Source organism: Pseudophryne corroboree, chromosome 7, assembly GCF_028390025.1.
Source record: "Pseudophryne corroboree isolate aPseCor3 chromosome 7, aPseCor3.hap2, whole genome shotgun sequence".
Classification (NCBI taxonomy): domain Eukaryota; kingdom Metazoa; phylum Chordata; class Amphibia; order Anura; family Myobatrachidae; genus Pseudophryne; species Pseudophryne corroboree.
The window spans coordinates 80722248-80738038 of record NC_086450.1 but is presented as its reverse complement, the minus strand read 5'-3'; the positions used below and the strand labels follow the sequence as shown (position 1 = coordinate 80738038).

The 15791-nt window shown below is 45.7% G+C and overlaps 1 protein-coding gene, 1 non-coding gene and 1 pseudogene across 4 annotated transcripts in view; all 3 read right to left on the bottom strand.

Annotated features, from left to right (window-relative positions):
* SESTD1 (SEC14 and spectrin domain containing 1) overlaps positions 1-15791 on the bottom strand; it is a 402961-nt gene that overhangs the window by 129128 nt on the left and 258042 nt on the right. The gene's annotated exons all lie outside the window — the stretch shown is intronic.
* LOC134946877 (U5 spliceosomal RNA) lies at positions 2171-2285 on the bottom strand. Its single transcript, XR_010182453.1, has one exon. It is a non-coding gene; the product is annotated as a U5 spliceosomal RNA (small nuclear RNA).
* On the bottom strand, positions 3904-4011 carry LOC134946930 (U5 spliceosomal RNA; annotated as a pseudogene).

Sequence of the window (15791 nt, the reverse complement as noted above, 5' to 3'; positions counted from 1 at the left end):
CCTCTGTCACGAGCAGAAAAATAGGATTTTGGTACTTACCAGGTAAATCCTTTTCTTTGAATCCATAGGGGGCACTGGAGTACTCTTGGGATATGGACGGGCGGAGCCGAACAAAGGCACTGAATATTCAAATTTAGGACCCTCCCACCCCTCCATATCCCCGAGTACCTCAGTGTACTATCTCAGTGTTTTTTACTGAGCGAACAGGAACGATATAGAGAGGTTGACAATGGAGAATACCTATACATAACGGACAACAACAATGTTGACCCATAACCTTACTGTCAACTAAACAGTTGACGCCATAACCGATAGAACTTTATAATTTGAACCAATCGGTGAAAATGTGTTACCATAAGCTCCTCTGAGCTTAATATCAATCAAGTAAAACTTGTTACCCTAAGCTCCCTTGAGCTTAAAACAACCCAGGTAAACTGCTCTGGGTGGGCGTCCAGTGCCCCCTATGGATTCAAAGAAAAGGATTTACCTGGTAAGTACCAAAATCCTATTTTCTTTTTCATCCACTAGGGGTCACTGGAGTACTCTTGGGACGTACCAAAGCTTCCCTCGTGGGCGGGAGAGCTGTTTGATACTTGTAACAGTAGGCAGCCCAAGGCTAGATGCTGATGGCGCCCCATTTATAACGTGTAAACGTGCACCAACATGGTGCACATGAAGGCTATATAGCCGCGTTTTAGACACTCCACGACCCACTGGGTCTGACATTCCCACAGAACCTGTGGGATGAGTTATTACTGACGTAGGCGATTGTAACCTAGCCTTAAAGTAAGCCTGACTTGTAGTCATTATTATTACCCAACTGGATAATGTCTGCTGAGAAACTGGCTAACCCCAGTTGGCAGTATCATAGAGAACAAACAACGTATTCATATCACGTACTGTTGACGTTCGGGACATATATAAACGCGTAATGCGTGTACCACATTCAGAATTCTAGAATGTGCTGTCCACACAGGAACCCCTATTGGTACATTGATGTGAAGAATACGAAAGCGTGATTCGTCCGAAGATCTGCTTTGTCATGAGAAAACTGAAATACGGTGGCTTGGAATACAAGGCACCCAAATATGAAAACAGAACCCTTGCCGAAGCCAAGGCTAGAAGAAAAATGTTTTCCCAAAGTGAGAAACTTAATTCCCATTTGTTGAAGGGTTCAAAATATGAAAACTGTAAGAAATCTGAACCCAACTTCAAGTCGCCTGGCGCTGTAGGTGGGATAAATAGAGTGTGAACTTTGATGACACCTTGTAGAAAGATGTGTACAGACGCAAACAGAAGCAAACGTCTTTGAAAATAAGTTTACCACACAGATACCTGCACTCTTCGTGCAGATCCACGCAGTTTTCCATCCCACCCCGTTTAACAGAATACGGGTTACTTGAAGGATGATGTTGGAACTTCCGAGGTTTACAACCTATGTAAGCACACGAAATTTTGTAAAAATGAGCTGCCTTAAACGGCTTACTATTTCGTAACATGGTTAGTATAACCGATACTGTAATGCTCAATTTCTTAAGAGGGCGGTCTGAACCCTCACCCCGTCAACCGCAGCTGCGGTACTTAGATAATAGGTACATAGGTAACTATGGGTAAACTAACGTTCCCTGATGTAACAGGTTGGACGTATTATGAGCGGGCCAAGATCGTGTGCAAGTATTCCTTGAAAATTCGAGAAGCAAACTTCTCCGAAACCCATGAGATACCACCAGTATGACTGTGACAAACTGTCTTATGATCCGTTTTGACAACGGAGAGAGCAGCGGAAAATGGTGGAGCCAGATACACGATGCTGAATGACCACATGAATGTGAGAGACTCCACCGCCACTGCCCTTGTGATCTGTTTTGTACACATACTGAGCTTTCGTAATTGTGGCGAGATGCCATCATGTATACTTGAGGGTAACCCCCTTCTGTGGACTCACATATGAAACACCTCTAGATTTAATGTCCAGTTTTCAGGATCCAAATCCTGACGGGTGAGATCCTCTGTCTAACAGATGTCCACTCACATAATGATCTCTTGACATTTTCACATAATGGTGTTCTGAGCCATTGAGGATTTGAGTTACCTGCCGCATTGCCATGCGGCTACTTGGTTCTCACTGGTTGTTGTGTATGCAACTGCCGTTGCCTTGTTTGACTGCTTAAGGCCAGCGTGAGACAGGCATCAAAAATTTACATGAAACTCATGGTTGTTCCTCTCCACAGCAATCTTTAGTACAAGGCGAAAGATTTATTCGTCCTGAAGAGAAACCAGAGTATATACCTGGTCCGACTGAAAGCGAATCATGTATAGCATTGTAAAATGCACAGAGTTCTAGGACATATATCGACAGCAATCTGTCGTGTTTTAGAACCTTTGTTGCTGATTTTAACTACAAATCCTGACCCTCTGCGACTGTCGTCCAGAGTATATGCACCCTTTTCCCTCTGTGGGAAATGCGAGTGAAGGGTGGCGAACTAAATTGAAAAACCCATCGTTATTCTTAATAGGTGAATACACCAATGTACCGCTAGTGTGCGTGCTTTGCACTAATTACTAGACGTACATTTGTTATTGCTGGTGTAGTAGGTAAAAGTCTTTGATTTACCGTATTTATCATCTTACCTAGGCCTTGACATCGTTTAGACGGAATTAGATGCGATTGTTTTCGAACTTGATCTGCTACCGCAGTATACCTTAGTAGCGCAAGTTAGAGGAACTTTGTTGAGACAGAGTTCTTATGTGAGATGAGCTATCATCCCAACATCACTTTTGGTAAATACCCAAAGCGATAAGCAACGGTAGACATGAAATGGTTAATGGTTGTGGCGAATTGCAAACGCTAAAACCTGTGATGAACAAACCGGAATGGGTATATACGCATTGTGAAGATCAAATGCCAGTATTCAATTTTGTGGCTCCAATATGTCAATACTACCCGCAGCAAATCCATTTTCAAACTGCAGTAAGTGATTTGCTGATTGAAACTGCGACGGAGCTGTATGGATTGGTTCCCCCAACCAGAGGGGAATAAGCCACCCTGACTCTGCCTGTATTATAAAGACAGCTGAAACCCAGTAGAAACCAAATGGCTACCTGCCAATCCGTTCGACAGAGGCAGTCATGTCCCTGTTGAAGTCTGGAAACCCCGCAAAGGTAACATGTAAAGACGCGCTCCCACAATTGGAAAAGAGGTCATCAAACTACTGGCTTGCAGACCGTAGCGACCTGTCGTTACAAGGCGTGAGTGTGTGTATCACCGCCTTGAAAACTGAAGTCTAAAGGGATTAAATGCCGGCACAAGAATTCCGTTTCGATTAACGGCTGAATATCAAATGTAGGACCAACAAGCTGTGGCCTTGTGCTGAACTGGCGACGATGAAACGTCGTTAGAAGCTTTACAGATATACTCTGTAGCTTCTTTTAACCGTAATGTCTAGTGACCCAAATGTTTCATGGGTCTTTATAATGTTTGACACAGACGCATTTACCAATGTCGGATGGCGTCATATTGTAAACGATTAAATAGTGGTCAAAGTCTACTAAGTGGAACAATGGAGACCTTGACTCCCTGTAATTTAGCAATGTATGTTGGCAACAACCCTGCACTATCTGAGTGCAGGTCTAATGAACCCTTCTCACTCGTAGTTATCTGTGTGAGATTTGACATAGAATCGTGCATTACATTAGAAGACCAGTTAAATAAACACTGTGGTACCCAAAGGGAATTCCTTTGGAAAACTGTCTTTTGTTAGAGCTGGCGGAATAACTTCCGAGACTCCGATGCCAATGTTATTTTTAGTCTGCACTAGAGCCTTATTCGCTATGCAGACAGACACCCCAATAGGCCACGGACAGCCATTGCACGCCTTATGACGTTATCATGTCATATATATATATTGTATTGGTGAACAGCAAAATAATATTAACTCAAGGTTGATTCTCTCTACGGAAATCTTTAGGAAAAACAAAAGATTTATTCGCTGTGAAGAAAAAACAGAGTAATCTTTATGTGAAAAGCAGTTCACATGGCCTATGAAACCCGAACCAAATTCCTACTAACCCCCCTACGCCTCTGGTGGCTTAGAGATGTAGGGCAGGAATGTTCTAGAATCATGTAGAAAAACAGTTTACATGGCTTACTTATGCTGATTAAAAATTCCCACTAACACCCCTGCGCCTCTGGTGGCTCAGAGATGTAGGGCAGGAATGTTCCAGAATCACAAACTGGAAAACAACAGGCAGCATGGTTAAAATGGCCCCTTTGCCATGCTGACCTTTCCGTATAGGTTATTATACAGTATAACCACAGGACGGTTACAACTGTTCTATGAATAAATATATACATAAGCTGATAGGCCATTATCACACCAGACATTAATATTAATATATTAATATAGGCTCCCTCGCCTTGTTAATCGCAGCCATTAATATAGGTTCAACTCTGAAAATCACAGCCAGTAATATAGTTCAATTATTACTGTCAGTACCGGTAACAAGCTTATATCTGTGATAGATATATATATATATATATACCCAGCTGGTCATATATCCGCCAGCTTCCACCGTGCCTCTTCCCCCCCTATGATCATCTGCGGGAAGCCTGCACTTGTGATCGTCTCTGTACTGAGACTGATGGGCGGCCGGACGTAGCTGGGCGGCCGTGTTGGAAGCCTGCCCTGGCATTTGTGTATGCAGGCCGGGACGGAGCGGCGGTCATACTGGTACTAAGTATGTCTGCTGTGCAGCCGTACGGAGCCCAGTGTGCGGCAGGACGGAGCTGGCGGCTACCGGAGCGCTGGGACGGGCGGCCTGATGTCAGACGGAGCAGCTGCTTCGTATGATCTCCCCCTGCTGTGCGGCAGGAGGGAGCTTGGCGGCGACCGGAGCGCTGGGACGGGCGTTTGATGTCCCCGTCTTGATACATAGCGGCTGTTTAGCGTCGTCTGATCTCCCCCTGCTATGCGGCAGGACGGAGTTGGCGGCTGTCGGGGGACGGCTTGTCTCCTCAGAAGGTAGTGGCTGGCTTGGCGGGTATGAGCTCCCCCTGCTGTGCGGCGGGACGGAGCTGTATTGTATTAACCTACTGCACCTTAACCCACACATAGCGGGGCGGCAGCCTGCGCTGACCGCCCCGCTCCCCAGCCTACCTTTCTGTAACTTCTGGCTGTGACGGGACTTTCTGTATAAGCTCCGGCCAGCTGCAGTGGTGTGACTCATGGCTGCAACGGCCTTCTGTAAGCTCCGTCAGCTCTGTAGTCCTGGCTGTGACGGGGCTTCTATGTCTGTAAGCTCCGTCCAGCTCCAGTCAGCTTCCAGTGATCTATGGCTGCGACGGCTTCTTGCAAGCCCGTCCAGCTCTCTAGTCCTGGCTGCTGTTTGTAGAGGCAGTGCTGTCTGTGGCCGTGAGGGTGCTCTTTGTGAGGACCGACACGCCATGCTGTCTGTGGCTGTGAGGGTGCTCTTTGTGAGGACCGACACGCCATGCGCTGCCCGTGCAGCGGCACTATCCCGGACCCATGTTTTTCCAGAAACTGGGAAGGGATGTATGTAAAAATAAAAATAAAAATAAAAATCCAAGTGTGGCTATACCACAAGCCGATGTTCGTGCTGTGAGCACCGAAAAAACACTGAGATAGTACACTGAGGTACTCGGGGATATGGAGGGGTGGGAGGGTCCTAAATTTGAATATTCAGTGCCTTTGTTCGGCTCCGCCCGTCCATATCCCAAGAGTACTCCAGTGACCCCTAGTGGATGAAAAAGAAAGAGGAACCCTTTTGTCCGCTTGCCAACCAGGACTGCGCCTGATAATACGGCGTCTTATTTTGAGAGGCGACCTGGGGTACATCCCCTCTTTTAAGGCAATACTTCCAAATGCCGTTTGGAATCCGCATCACCTGACCACTTTACTGGAATAATTGGACAACGCACTTATACTTGATGCCAGTCGGCAAATATTCCGCTGTGCATCATGCATATATAGAAATGCATCTTTTAATTGCTCTATAGGCAATAATATACTGTCCTTATCTAGGATATCATATTTCCAGTCAGGGAATCCGACCACGCCAACCCAGCACTGCACATCCAGGCTGAGGCGATTGCTGGTCGCAGTATAACACCAGTATGTGTGTAAATACATTTTAGGATACGCTCCTGCTTTCTATCAGCAGGATCCTTAAGGGCGGCCATCTCAGGAGAGGGTAGAGCCCTTGTTTTTACAAGCGTGTGAGCGCTTTATCCACCCTAGGGGGTGTTTCCCAATGCACCCTAACCTCTGGCGGGAAAAGGTATACTGCCAATAACTTTTTAGAAATTATCAATTGTTATCGGGGGGAAACCCACGCATCATCACACACCTCATTTTATTTCTCAGATTCAGGAAAACTACAGGAAGTTTTTCCTCACCAACATAATACCCCTTTTTTTGGTGGTATTCATATTATCAGAAAAGTGTAAACTTTTTCCATTGCCTCAATCATGCAATGTGTGGCCCTATTGGAAATCACGGTTGTCTCTTCACCGTCGACACAGGAGTCAGTACCCTTGTCGGCGTCTGTATCTGAGGTAACGGGCGCTTTAGGGCCCCTGTATGAGACGTCTGGACATGCACAAGCTGAGTAGCCGGCTGTCTCATGTCAACCACTGTCTTTTATACAAAGCTGACACTGTCACGCAATTTCAACAGTACATCCACTCAGGTGTCGACCCCCTAGGGGGTGACAACACTATTTCAGACACTCTACTCAGTCTCCTCATCATTTTTCTCCTCATACATGTCGACACCAACGTACCGACACACAGCACACACACAGGGAATGCTCTGATAGAGGACAGGACCCCACTAGCCCTTTGGGGAGACAGAGGGAGAGTTTGCCAGCACACACCAGAGCGCTATATATATATACAGGGATAACCTTATATAAGTGTTTTTCCCTTTATAGCTGCTGTATTGTTATATACTGCGCCTAATTTGTGCCCCCCTCTCTTTTTTAACCCCTTTCTGTAGTGTAGTGACTGCAGGGGAGAGCCAGGGAGCTTCCCTCCAACTGAGCTGTGAGGGAAAATGGCGCCAGTGTGCTGAGGAGATAGGCTCCGCCCCTTTCTCGGCGTCCTTATCATCCTTTTTCTGTATGTTTTGGCAGGGGTTAAATGCATCCATATAGCCCAGGAGTTATATGTGATGCATTTATTTTAGCCATATAAGGTTTTTTTATCGATTTATTGCGTCTCAGGGCGCTGCCCCCCCCAGCGCCCTGCACCCTCAGTGACCGGAGTGTGAAGTGTGCTGAGAGCAATGGCGCACAGCTGCGGTGCTGTGCGCTACCTTATCTGAAGACAGGATCGTCTTCTGCCGCCGATTTTTCCGGACCTCTTCGCTCTTCTGGCTCTGTAAGGGGGACGGCGGCGCGGCTCCGGTGACCCATCCAGGCTGAACCTGTGATCGTCCCTCTGGAGCTAATGTCCAGTAGCCTAAGAAGCCCAATCCACTCTGCACGCAGGTGAGTTCGCTTCTTCTCCCCTTAGTCCCTCGATGCAGTGAGCCTGTTGCCAGCAGGTCTCACTGAAAATATAAACCTAAACTAAAACTTTCACAAAGAGCTCAGGAGAGCCCCTAGTGTGCACCCTTCTCGTCGGGCACAGAAATCTAACTGAGGCTTGGAGGAGGGTCATAGGGGGAGGAGCCAGTGCACACCAGGTGATCCTAAAGCTTTCTTTAGATGTGCCCAGTCTCCTGCGGAGCCGCTATTCCCCATGGTCCTTTCGGAGTCCCCAGCATCCACTAGGACGTCAGAGAAATTTTTATTATTTTTGCTCCAGTGAAATACATAAAGACAGTTTTGTTTCTTTCTTCCATTTTGCATACTCCCCTGGAACAGCCTATAGCTGGAAAAGAACCTGTTATGTAATTAGTGACCGTACAAGGACTTCAGCAAAAAGCAGAAAAGCAACTAGATTTCCTGTCTGGGCAAGTATTATTTTACAGCATATTTGTCTCCTCTCTCAGAATGTTTGGTGACTCGAGAATTTTGGGGAGTCCTCCTGGAGTAGACCATCCTCCCGGATTAGATATCAAATTTCCTAGTGAAGTGTGTGGACCCATGATGATTGTGATTCATTGCGAAACATGTCATCATGGCCTAGCTGAGAGATACCACAAATCGCCAATTGTAGTGACGAATGAGGGCAAGACTGCGATGCAAACAGTGTACAGTTGTTAAAACGGACTCCCTAATCTGCTAATGTGCTTACTTGGAACAAAGAAATGATGGCAGACGTCTTCCAGATTGTGCTCAAAAGTGCCCAGAAAACTTTATAAAGACAAGTAATTCATAAAAAAAAAAAAAGTCAGCTCAGGTATCTAAGCCCAAAACACGGTGGTTAATATAAAATACAGAAATTACTAATACTTCCTGCGGAAGACGTTCTTTCAGTAATGTCACTGAAGGACACCGCAATCAGAATTACAAGGGAAATGTTATAGAATGTAAAGAGATTCTCACCTTCTGGACATAAATTGGCCACCTTCACATATGTAGTTTCTTTATTAATTCTTTGCCTACCACGTTTTACATGGGATTCAGTCACAGTTGTCAACAGTTACTATTTCAACATTCCCATGTCAACATCCTCAGAATGTCGACTGTCTGGGTTAGGTGCAGCCGGGAGGGATAGGATTAGGCTGCAGGGATGTTAAGGTTAGGGCTAAAATACTTACCAAAACTTACTCAAAAGTGCCCAGAAAACTTTATAAAGACAAGTAATTCATAAAAAAAAAAAAAAGTCAGCTCAGGTATCTAAGCCCAAAACACGGTGGTTAATATAAAATACAGAAATTACTAATACTTCCTGCGGAAGACGTTCTTTCAGTAATGTCACTGAAGGACACCGCAATCAGAATTACAAGGGAAATGTTATAGAATGTAAAGAGATTCTCACCTTCTGGACATAAATTGGCCACCTTCACATATGTAGTTTCTTTATTAATTCTTTGCCTACCACGTTTTACATGGGATTCAGTCACAGTTGTCAACAGTTACTATTTCAACATTCCCATGTCAACATCCTCAGAATGTCGACTGTCTGGGTTAGGTGCAGCCGGGAGGGATAGGATTAGGCTGCAGGGATGTTAAGGTTAGGGCTAAAATACTTACCAAAACCAAAGTGCTGTCAGAGGTCTGCACCACAAGTGACGGGCACATGACCATCAAGACCCGGAGGCCAAGCTTGAAACGCAGCAGCCACTGGGACAGGTAGGTGACCACTGACCCGCCGGGGACACTACATTGACATTCTATCATGTGAAGACAATATGAATGTTAACATCGTCACTGTCAGCAACCTAATAAGGTCAACATGATAACTTTTGGCCTAACATACCATACTCATTTTACCTATAATGAAGTGAAGTGTGGATACTGGGTCCAGTGTTTCCAAACGTAGCAAAGTGGTCATGAGTGAAAGTAATTCTGGATTTAATACAGATAAAGAATGAACAATGGCTACAACTTCTAAGTGTCATTGGAAACCAATTTCACGAACCATACATGCATCCTTGTATTTCTAGTACGGTATCATTTTGGAAATTAGCCCCCAATACACTTTATATTGGGTCCAAAGTATACAAATTTATGGACTCCCCAAGAGTACCAAAGAGTGTCTACAAGGCTCATCAATATCGGTCTCTAACTCCACCCACTCGGATAGCCCTGAGTCTATGGGTTTCCAAAGCAAAATATCTATGGGAATGGCGACCTTTCTGTTTTAATGTTTCCTTAGAGGAAAAAAAAGAAATACATTTTTTTTTAATAGTGTAGTACAGTGGTTCCCAAACTTCTTGGAATCACGGCGCCCTCGAGCATCAGAATTTTTTTCACGGCACCTCATGGACAAAAGCTTCTTATTGAGAAATTTAGAAAGAAATATTAAATGAAGTAAATTGTGTTTATATGTCATCCATAAGTTAAATTGTGTGGTGAGGGACAAGATTTGCTTCTGTTTGTCCACGTATTTTATGATTAGCAGCCACCAGCATCGGCTTTGCCTATTACATTGACCATAAATAATTTTAATTGGTCCTGGACCACCAATCCAAGGCACCCCTACAAGTGTCCCGAGGCACCCCAGGGTGCCACGGCACACAGTTTGGGAACCACTGGTGTAGTAGATTTTTTTTTTTTTTATAACAATCACCATAGATGACAATAAATGTAGAAGTACCCAATCTACAACGGAATTTATAGGAAAAAACGCACCCACTTTAATAATCCCTATAGTTTATGAGGTTACCTAATTTGTAACCCCAAAAGAAGTGAGGTTGCACAAACTTAATCAAATGTGTACACCAATCCAACACCGTACAGAGGTCCTTCCTATCTATGTTGTTCATTTTTTCAATTGCCAGATTAATAGAATCCTCTTGGTAGCCTTTTTTCACAAAACGGTCCTTCATTTCATCTGAGTTTGTAAAACCGCAGGTTGTGAACAATTTTGCTTAACTCTCTTAAATTGCCCCAAAGGAATATTATTTAACCATTTTCTATGGTGCACACTCTGTTTTTCTATATAAGAATTTTCATCAGTGTTCTGACGGCAAATTTTTGTTTCTAGTTTGATATTTTCCTTATAGATACATAAGTCCAAAAAAGAAATCTCCTTTTGACTAATAGAGAAGGTAAGTTTTATATCCAAGTTGTTATTTAACCTATCACAAAAACAGGTGAGACTCTCCCTATCCCCTCTCCACAAAAACAAGAGATCGTCTATAAAGCGATACCAACAGATAAGGTCCGCCCCCAGCTGTCCATCTTGCCATACAAACGTATCTTCCCAATGGGCCATAAATAAGTTTGCATAGCTGGGGGCGAACCTGGTCCCCATTTGCATATAACCGTCAAAATAAAAATAATTATTTGTGAGGGTGAAACTAATACTCTCCAATATAAATTCTTTTAAGTATTGTTGAACTCCATTTATATCCAAGCAGAACGATACAGCCTGTAAGCCCTTTTCATATTGGAAAATCGTGTCTAAAGTGCTTACATCAGCACTAACCAAAAAGCAATTCTATACATCATCTATATCAGCTAATTTTCTCAAAACATCACCAGTATCTTTCAAATAAGATTTCAAATCTTATTTGAAAGATACCGGTCAAGGCTTGAACAAAGGGGCTACGGGTCCCGAAACGTTGGCTGTAAGCGACGTTTTTTCTATAAAGTTTTTGTACATTTTCATCAAATCCCAAAGTGCCGCTGCGTTCTTCCTTGCTTGTACTTTTACTAATTGCGGAGGGTACCCAGGTTTACCTAAAGTCTGCGGCGAGTGCCAGGCACCTGTATATAATATACACACATATATATATATATACACACACACACACACACACACACACACACACACATATATATATATATATAACACAAATGTCCCGGCACTCCACATGAATACCTTTACTTGGTTTGGTGCCCTCATAAAGATTCAAATAGAACTGGATGCTGATGCGGCACTAATAACCGATTGGCAAAGAATGGAATCACGCAATATATATAAAAAAATTTAATACATATATTTTCGCAGTATGCAGACTTGTGGCTGGGATGTTAGCCTTTCTGTGTTTGCACTGGTTAGCTGTAATCCTTGTGAAAATATGAAGCAGGCTTGAGATTTACTATGAGCTCAGAAAAAAAATAAGATTTTACTCACCGGTAAATCTATTTCTCGTAGTCCGTAGTGGATGCTGGGGACTCCGTAAGGACCATTCTGGGGAATAGCGGCTCCGCAGGAGACTGGGCACAGCTAAGAAAGATTTAGGACTACCTGGTGTGCACTGTCTCCTCCCACTATGACCCTCCTCCAGACCTCAGCTAGGATACTGTGCCCAGAAGAGCTGACACAATAAGGAAGGATTTTGAATCCCGGGTAAGACTCATACCAGCCACACCAATCACACCGTATAACTCGTGATATTATACCCAGTTAACAGTATGAACACAACAGAGCCTCTCAACAGATGGCTCAACAATAACCCTTTTAGGTAACAATAACTATATACAAGTATTGCAGACAGTCCGCACTTGGGACGGGCGCCCAGCATCCACTACGGACTACGAGAAATAGATTTACCGGTGAGTAAAATCTTATTTTCTCTGACGTCCTAGTGGATGCTGGGGACTCCGTAAGGACCATGGGGATTATACCAAAGCTCCCAAACGGGCGGGAGAGTGCGGATGACTCTGCAGCACCGAATGAGAGAACTCAAGGTCCTCCTCAGCCAGGGTATCAAATTTGTAGAATTTTGCAAACGTGTTTGCCCCTGACCAAGTAGCAGCTCGGCAAAGTTGTAAAGCCGAGACCCCTCGGGCAGCCGCCCAAGAAGAGCCCACCTTCCTCGTGGAATGGGCTTTTACCGATTTAGGCTGCGGCAGGCCAGCCGCAGAATGCGCAAGCTGAATTGTGCTACAAATCCAGCGAGCAATAGTCTGCTTCGAAGCAGGAGCACCCAGCTTGTTGGGTGCATACAGGATAAATAGCGAGTCAGTCTTTCTGACTCCAGCCGTCCTGGAAACATAAATTTTCAAGGCCCTGACTACGTCCAGTAACTTGGAGTCCTCCAAGTCCCTAGTAGCCGCAGGCACCACGATAGGTTGGTTCAAGTGAAAAGCTGATACCACCTTAGGAAGAAACTGGGGACGAGTCCTCAATTCTGCCCTATCCATATGGAAAATCAAATAGGGGCTTTTACATGATAAAGCCGCCAATTCCGACACACGCCTAGCCGAAGCCAAGGCCAAAAGCATGACCACTTTCCACGTGAGATATTTTAAATCCACGGTTTTAAGTGGCTCAAACCAATGTGACTTTAGGAAACCCAACACCACGTTGAGGTCCCACGGTGCCACTGGAGGCACAAAAGGAGGCTGAATATGGAGCACTCCCTTGACAAATGTCTGAACTTCAGGTAGTGAAGCCAGTTCTTTTTGGAAGAAAATCGACATAGCCGAAATCTGGACCTTAATGGAACCCAGTTTTAGGCCCATAGTCACCCCTGACTGTAGGAAGTGAAGAAATCGACCCAGCTGAAATTCCTCCGTTGGGGCCTTCTTGGCCGCACACCACGCAACATATTTTCGCCATATGCGGTGATAATGGGTTGCGGTTACTTCTTTCCTAGCCTTAATCAGCGTAGGAATGACTTCCTCCGGAATGCCCTTTTCCTTCAGGATCCGGTGTTCAACCGCCATGCCGTCAAACGCAGCCGCGGTAAGTCTTGGAACAGACAGGGCCCCTGCAGCAGCAGGTCTTGTCTGAGCGGTAGAGGCCATGGGTCCTCTGAGATCATTTCTTGAAGTTCCGGGTACCAAGCTCTTCTTGGCCAATCCGGAACAATGAGTATAGTTCTTACTCCTCTTCTCCGTATTATCCTCAGTACCTTGAGTATGAGAGGAAGAGGAGGGAACACATAAACCGACCGGAACACCCACGGTGTCACTAGAGCGTCCACAGCTATCGCCTGAGGGTCTCTTGACCTGGCGCAATACTTTTGTAGCTTTTTGTTTAGGCGGGACGCCATCATGTCCACCTGTGGCCTTTCCCAACGGTTTACAATCATTTGGAAGACTTCTGGATGAAGTCCCCACTCTCCCGGGTGGAGGTCGTGCCTGCTGAGGAAGTCGGCTTCCCAGTTGTCCACTCCCGGAATGAACACTGCTGACAGTGCTAACACGTGATTTTCCGCCCATCGGAGAATCCTTGTGGCTTCTGCCATCGCCGTCCTGCTTCTTGTGCCGCCCTGTCGGTTTACATGGGCGACTGCCGTGATGTTGTCTGACTGGATCAGAACCGGCTGGTTTTGAAGCAGGGGCTTTGCCTGACTTAGGGCATTGTAAATGGCCCTTAGTTCCAGAACATTTATGTGTAGGGAAGTCTCCTGACTTGACCAAAGTCCTTGGAAGTTTCTTCCCCGTGTGACTGCCCCCCAGCCTCGAAGGCTGGCATCCATGGTCACCAGGACCCAGTCCTGTATGCCGAATCTGCGGCCCTCTTTGAGATGAGCACTCTGCAGCCACCACAGCAGAGACACCCTGGTCCTTGGAGACAGGGTTATCAACCGATGCATTTGAAGATGCGATCCGGACCACTGGTCCAACAGGTCCCACTGAAAAGTTCTGGCATGGAACCTGCCGAATGGAATTGCTTCGTAGGAAGCTACCATTTTTCCCAGGACTCGCGTGCAGTGATGCACCGACACCTGTTTCAGTTTCAGGAGGCCTCTGACTAGAGATGATAGCTCCTTGGCTTTCTCCTCTGGGAGAAACACTTTTTTCTGGACTGTGTCCAGAATCATCCCCAGGAACAGTAGACGTGTCGCAGGAACCAGCTGTGACTTTGGAATATTCAGAATCCAACCGTGCTGGTGTAGCACCTCCTGAGATAGCGCTACGCCGACCAACAACTGCTCTCTGGACCTCGCCTTTATCAGGAGATCGTCCAAGTATGGGATAATTAAAACTCCCTTTTTTCGAAGGAGTATCATCATTTCGGCCATTACCTTGGTAAATACCCTCGGTGCCGTGGACAGGCCGAACGGCAACGTCTGGAATTGGTAATGACAATCCTGTACCACAAATCTGAGGTACTCCTGGTGAGGATGGTAAATGGGGACATGCAGGTAAGCATCCTTGATGTCCAGAGATACCATGTAATCCCCCTCTTCCAGGCTTGCAATAACCGCCCTGAGAGATTCCATCTTGAACTTGAAATTTTTTATATATGTGTTCAAAGATTTCAAATTTAAAATGGGTCTCACCGAACCGTCCGGTTTCCGTACCACAAACATTGTGGAATAGTAACCCCGTCCTTGTTGAAGTAGGGGCACCTTGATTATCACCTGCTGAGAATACAGCTTGTGAATTGCCTCTATCACAGCCTCCCTGTCTGAGGGAGTCGTTGGCAAGGCAGATTTTAGGAAACGGCGGGGGGGAAATGTCTCGAATTCCAGCCTGTACCCCTGAGATACCACTCGAAGGATCCAGGGATTTACTTGTGAGCGAGCCCACTGATTGCTGAAGTTTTTGAGACGGGCCCCCACCGTACCTGGCTCCGCCTGTTGAGCCCCAGCGTCATGCGGCGGACTTAGCAGAAGAAGCGGGGGAGGACTTTTGTTCCTGGGAACTGGCTGTATGCTGCAGCTTTTTTCCCCTACCTCTGCCTCTGGGCAGAAAGGACGCGCCTCTACCCCGCTTGTTCTTTTGGGGACGAAAGGACTGTACCTGATAATACGGTGCTTTCTTTGGTTGTGAGGGGACATGTGGTAAAAATGCTGACTTCCCAGCTGTTGCTGTGGAAACTAGGTCCGAAAGACCATCCCCGAACAACTCCTCACCCTTATAAGGCAAAACTTCCATGTGCCTTTTAGAATCTGCATCACCTGTCCACTGCCGAGTCCATAAACCTCTCCTGGCAGAAATGGACAGCGCACTTATTTTTGATGCCAGCCGGCAAATATCCCTCTGTAAATCTCTCATGTATAAGACAGCGTCTTTAATATGCTCTATGTTTAGCAATATAGTGTCCCTGTCTAGGGTGTCAATGTTTTCCGACAGGGAATCCGACCACGCAGCTGCAGCACTGCACATCCATGCTGAAGCAATAGCTGGTCTCAGTATAATACCAGTGTGCGTATAAATAGCCTTCAGGAGATGCTCCTGCTTTCTATCAGCAGGTTCCTTTAGGGCGGCCGTATCCGGAGACGGTAGTGCCACCTTTTTTGATAAGCGTGTAA